The following is a 6,669-nucleotide window of genomic DNA, read 5'->3' on the forward strand; positions in this document are numbered from 1 at the left end:
CAATTCAGATGGGATGTACCTATTGGCATAGTGGTGAACTATGTTGGAACACGTTATAGATTAAATACAATTTTAAAAGCAAGAGATTTTTTTGTTTCTGTGCTGAAACCAAGTGCACCATCATCTCCAAGATCTAGAAGAAATGAAAGTAAGTTTGAAGGACAGTTAGCTGCAGGAGCTAGGTCACCAACAGGAGAAGAGTTGTTGGTTGAATCTATGCAACAGTGTTTGGAGATAAGAGAAGACCCAAGAGAACAGAGAATGACTCGTGCAGCTCATAAATGTGGAGAAAAAGAACAACAAAAGGTAGATTCTGGTGTTACAACACAGATGGCTACCTCTGAGCTAGTGGGAGGAACAAGACCAAAGAGATCTTCAACTGCAGATTTAGATGCAGTGTTCCAAAGGCTTCAAGCCATGAGACATGGCAAAGTTTCTGACATGGAATGTTAACGGCTTGAATTCACCACAGAAAAGAAACAACACAAGAATGATGTTATATGTTTGCAAGAGACTCATATTGCTTTAAAAGACGAAAAATATTTGATTAACTCCGTTGGGAGTACATTACACAGCCTCTGCTCCGCAGAAAAAAGCAGGTGTAGTTATTTATGTGAGGAAAGACTTATCACCAAAGTTAATTGATTCTGACTCACTAGGAAGATATGTTATTATTGACTTATTATTAAATGGCAAGAGAAGTTTTGTCATTGGACTATATGCTCCTAATCATCAACAAAAATATTTTTATAAGATGTTACATCAGAAAATAACTCAATTGGATTATAAATCAGTAATTATGATGGGAGACTGGAATGGCGTTTTAGATTTAAGTAAAGACAAGAAGGGTTCTTTTAAATCTCCTAATCATGCAAAATTACCTAAAGCTTTTTTTGACTTGAAGGATGATTTGGAACTTTGAGATATTTGGCGTGAACGGAGTATGGAAGAAAGAGACTTTACCTTCTTTTCGGACAGGCATCAGTCATATTCCAGAATTGACTTTTTTTAATTACTAATGATCTTTTTTCTAGGGTGAAGAATGCTAAGATATTCCCAAGAATATTGTCAGATCATAGTCCTGTATGGATGGAGTTATCTACTGAAGACGGGAATAGAAGGACTTGGAGGTTGAATGAAAATTTATTCAGATTTGAGGGGAATGTACAGAGATGCAGAGATTATTTAAAGGAATTTTTTCTTTTGAATATGCATAAGGATACTTCGATGCCAATGGTATGGGATGCCAGTAAAGCATATATGAGAGGGGTCTTGATTCATATGAATAATGCGTATAGAAGTAAACAGATGCAGAAACGTAAAGAGTTGGAATCAGAGATTAAAACTAAGGAAAAGGCTCTTATCTTAAATCCATTGGATAACAATTTAAAGGTTTCTATTAGTTTGCTTAAGGAGCAATTTAATATGTTAATAGCTGATCAGATTGCAATTAATTTGAAGTATATGAAACATAACATATTTTGCAATGCGAACAAACCTGGTAGGTGGTTGGCTTACCAACTACGAAAGAAACAAAAATCAAGGATTATAGAAAAAATAAATTATAAAGGTAAAGAAGTTTATCAACAAAATTTGATTAAAAGGAGTTTCTTAGATTTTTATTCAAAGTTATATACCAGTGAAAACATACATGTTTTAGATATAGAAAAGTATTTACAGGAATCACATTTCCCTAAACTTACTTCTGATCAAAGAGATGAGATTAATGGTTTAATTACTTCTGATGAGATTATTTGGGCAATTAAACAATTGAAAGCTGGTAAGGCTCCAGGTACATATGGATTAACTGCAATTTATTATAAAATGTTATCTGAAGAAATGATAGAACCGTTGAAGGAACTTTTTAATAATATTCTGGAGCAGAGGTACCTCCATCGTGGAGAAGGGCTTTCATATCATTGATTCCGAAGGAGGATCAAGATTTGACCCAGCCCAAAAATTATAGGCCTATATCTCTTTTGAATACAGATTATAAAATTTTCTCAAAAATATTGGCAAATAGATTAATGCGAGTTTTGAAGCAACTGGTTCATAGTGATCAGTCTGGATTTATGTCTGGAAGATATATGAAATATAATATTAGACAAATTGTTAATCTAATTGAGTATTTGGACAAGAACAATCAAATCCCTGCGGCTTTGATTTTTTTAGATGCTGAAAAAGCCTTTGATCAATTAAATTGGCAATTTTTACTCAGAGTAGTAGAGGAAATGAATTTTGGGGATAAATTTTTATTTGCCCTTAAGGCAATATATCAACAGCAATCTGCACAAATTATAGTTAATGGGGGTTTAACAGAAGCATTTAAAATTGAAAAGGGTACAAGACAGGGATGTCCTTTATCCCCATTGTTATTTGTTTTAACCATGGAGATTTTACTTATTAAAATTTGGGAGTCACCTAGAATAAAGGGAATAAAAATAAATAAGAATGATTATAGGTTGAGAGCTTTTGCCGATGACTTGGTTGTGACATTATCTCAACCGACAGATTCAGTTAGGGATTTGGTTGAAATTTTACATCAGTACGGGAAGGTTTCTGGGTTTAAGGTAAATAATAATAAGACTAAAATATTATCGAAAAATATGTCTATGAAGGAAAAGGATATTATAGTTCAGTGGTTCTCAACCTTTTTATACGGCGACCCTGGACATAAGCACGCGCGGCGCGCATACGCAGTGCCACCCCCATGCACGGTGCACATGTGCGGTGCCGCCCCCATGCGCCGCCTCCTGCACAGCGTGCATGTGCGGCACCGCCCCCTGCGCTGGCTGACCAAAAAAATGGTGGATCGCGTTGTTTGGCGACCCCTGTGAAATGGTTGTTTGACCCCAAATGGGGTCGCGACCCACAGGTTGAGAACTGCTGTTATAGTTAAATTAACAGTTTTTGAAATAGTGAGAAAGGTCAAATATCTAGGAATTTATTTAACGTCCTCTAATGTTAAATTGTATAAAAATAATTATGAGATATTATGGGTAAAAGTGCAAAAGGATTTAAATGATTGGAAAAAATTGCATTTATCTTTGTTGGGGAGAATTTCGGCAGTTAAAATGAATATACTTCCAAAGTTCCCTTTTTTATTTCAGATGATACCTATTTTGAAAAAAAGATGCCAATTTGGAAGAATGGCAGAAGGGGATTAATAAATTTATTTGGGAAGGGAAAAAGCCGAGAGTTAAATTTAAAATTATGCAGGATACACGAGAAAGAGGAGGATTAAAGGCACTGAATTTAAAATTGTATTATGATGCAGTGGCTTTAACCTTGATTAGTGATTGGCTCAACTTAACAAATAAGAATATCCTATCTCTTGAGGGATGGGATTTATTATATGGATGGCAGGCATATTTAATTTATGATAAAAAAAGTGAATCAGGTTTTTAAAACCCATATTTTGAGAAGTGCCTTGCTGCGTGTCTGGAAAAAGGTTAAATTATAAAATTCCAATTTAGGGGATTCCAGGACACATGATAGAGGGAGTATCTAAGGGAGTAAATTTGGATAAGATTTCTTATAAGGAATTACTTAGTTTGGTTGGGCAGCATTGGCAATTAAAGCCTTTAACTGAGCTGAAGCAAGAAAATATTGTATATTCTTGGTTTCATTATAATCAATTGTTATTGAGGTAGAATAGAGATAAAAGGGTTGGTATTATTTTAGAGGATGTGAATTTGGTAAAACAGATTAAAGATCAAAGTCGATTTCATATAAAAAGAATTTATAATGCTTTAATAGAATTGGACTCTGAAATGGAGTTAGTTAAAGATTGTATGATTAAATGGGCGCAAAATATCCAAGAGCCAATTTTATTGGATACATGGGAGACAATTTGGGTTAGAAATGTAAAATTTACTCAGGCACAAAATTTAAGAGAAAATTTTTATAAAATGTTTTATAGATGGCATTTGGATCCCCAAAAGTTGTCCCGCATGTATCCGAAATTACAGCCCAAATATTGGAGATGTGGAAATTTAGATGCAACTTATTTTCATATTTGGTGGACTTGTAAAGATATTAAAGCTTTTTGGATTAAGATTTGGTGGAATATTCAAAAGATTTTTAGGAAAAAGAGAAAGTTTACTCCGCAATTATTTTTGTTGGGTATTATTGTAGATTTGGATGTTAAAGAAACTAATTTGATGTTGAACTTCATAACTGCTGCAAGATTATTGGTGGGGCAATATTGGAAGAAAAACTTATTGCCTACTTTGGAAGAACGGATACTTAAAGTGTCTAATTTAGCAGAAATGGCGAAAATCTCCGCCTATTTTTAGGATCATTCACAAGAAAGATATATTATGGTTTGGAGAAGATGGATTGATTATATTCAGAAGAAGTATGAAACTGAAAAGTAATATCTTGCTTTTGAATAGATTTTAGATAATTATTAATAGTATTAATGGTATTATTATTTTTGTCTTAATTTGTTAATATTTGTTTTGAGAAGGAGTTAAAGTGTATTATGGTTTTTTGATAGTTTAGTTGGTTTATGTTAGCTAGAGTATGTTTGTTTATTTGTTACCCTGTAATCAGCTCTGGGAAGTGGGGGAGGGGGGAGGTGATGGGTGGGTTTATATTGTAATTTGTAAAACTTTTAATAAAAAAAAAAAAGACCAGAACTATGCTTTATTGAGAGAGGCTACAGTAACAGGATATTGCAAGTCTGATTGTGTTTCTGTTCCCCACCTTCATATACCCTAGTAATGAATTAGTAGAGCTAGCCTGAATCTCTTCCTGGTAACTATATCCTTTCTCAGGGCCCTTTTTGTTTATACAGTTTATACAGTTTATGAGTATTTGCCTCAAGGCCATCACCATGGCTCTTTATAATTCCCATGCATACTTAATATGCTACTCTTCCCATAGTTTTATCACTTACCTTAACTTTAGTTTTGTATAAGAGAACAATAGAACTCTTCCAATCATCAGACTAAGTTACAGCTTTTGCACAGATTAAATAAGTTCTCCAGCTAATCTATAAGCAAAAGCAAACTAAAGAAACCGAAGTTTCTCTAATAATATTAATCTATACCTCAAACAATATTGTTTTTTGATGCTTTAATAGCAATTATGGCTTCTTTTTTATTATTATTTTCTTGGACATTTATAGCGTATATTTCATTTCCACTTTTGAGTTATCGTTGTCATACATCTAAACATTCCCAAAACACTCTACAAACATTCACTCCTTCACTTTTATCTCAGTTCATTTAGTAAATTAAAATTTTCTGAATCAGAATATGTACTTGGTGCTAGTATTTTCTATCTTTCTTGCATGTCCACCAAACATGTAAAAAGTACACATTTTTTGACAATTTATCTGGTGTCATATACATCATTTTATAAAATTTCTCTTTAAGATTATAATTCAATGTGAATTTCACCCCTTTCTTCCACATATTCTCCTATTGGTCTAACAGTATATTATATCCACTTTTTTGTCCACTTTATCATAGTTTTTAGCCTGATTATTCTCTATTTCCATTTTCAATAAAGGTTTATACATCTTATTATTAATATTGTCATTTGTACACAATTCCACATCAGATTCAGTCTAACCATTTTGAAATTCATAGTTTTTCTTATTAAGCTTAATTCTTTAATTTAATTTAATTAACTGAACACAGAGAAACCAATGATATGTAAAGCCTTTCAACTCCTGCCTTTCTCTTGTTTGTAACTTAAATTCTCCTTGAGAATTGTTTAAATATTATTTTCCTTCTAAAAAAAAGGTTACTTGAGGAGACAATCATTAAGGATTTTTAGGAGACAATTTTGCCATATGCCTATTTGAAATTTTCAATACGTCACATCCAATGGAATGATTTTTAAAATCTACATTAACCTTGACTTTATCATACCACAAATAACCGTGCAACCATATCTTTCCAATTCCAATAACCACCTATTTCTTAAAGTCACTCACTCCTTCATCCAACAAGCTGCAAAATCCATAGTCCTAGCTCTTTCTTTAGCATTCTACAGCAGTGTCTATTTAATTCTCAATTTCTTGCCTTACCAAACAAATTTGGAAATATCTTCATGCCATTGCTTAAATACTAGTCAGTTATCAATATAGGTATTATCTGGAATAATAATAATATCCTAGGTAAAATATTAATTTTAATCACAGAAATTCTTCTCAACAATGACAGTTACAATTTTTCCCATTTCAGCATATCGTTTAAAAATTAATTTCATATCTTAACATAGTTATTTTGAAACAACATACAGTTCATAATTAGTCAAGTAACAGCCAAATATTTAATCTGTTTCTTAACTTTATAACCATTTTCTCATCAGATCATCTTGATCTTATGCAGCTATATTTTTATTAACATCTTTGTTTCATGCTTATTAATCTTAAAACCTGTTAGCACACCAAAATCATTCATTTGTTTTCATCAAAAACTTGATCTCTTTCAGTGAGTTTTGTAAAATCAAAACAACCTCATCAGCAAAAGATCTGTATTTAATGGTTTCTTTTTTAATTTTTAGGCCATTGTCTTCTCAGCTTGTCTAATATCTCTATTCAGAACTTCAAGAACCAAAATAAGCAACCAAGATGACAGAGGATGATGTTGGCGTGTCCTTTTCTGGATATCACATGATTTAGTCAAAACACTATTAATCATAACTCGAGCC

This window comes from Crotalus tigris, unplaced genomic scaffold (assembly GCF_016545835.1).
Source record: "Crotalus tigris isolate CLP2741 ecotype Arizona unplaced genomic scaffold, ASM1654583v1 scf7180000018056.531417, whole genome shotgun sequence".
NCBI lineage: Eukaryota > Metazoa > Chordata > Lepidosauria > Squamata > Viperidae > Crotalus > Crotalus tigris.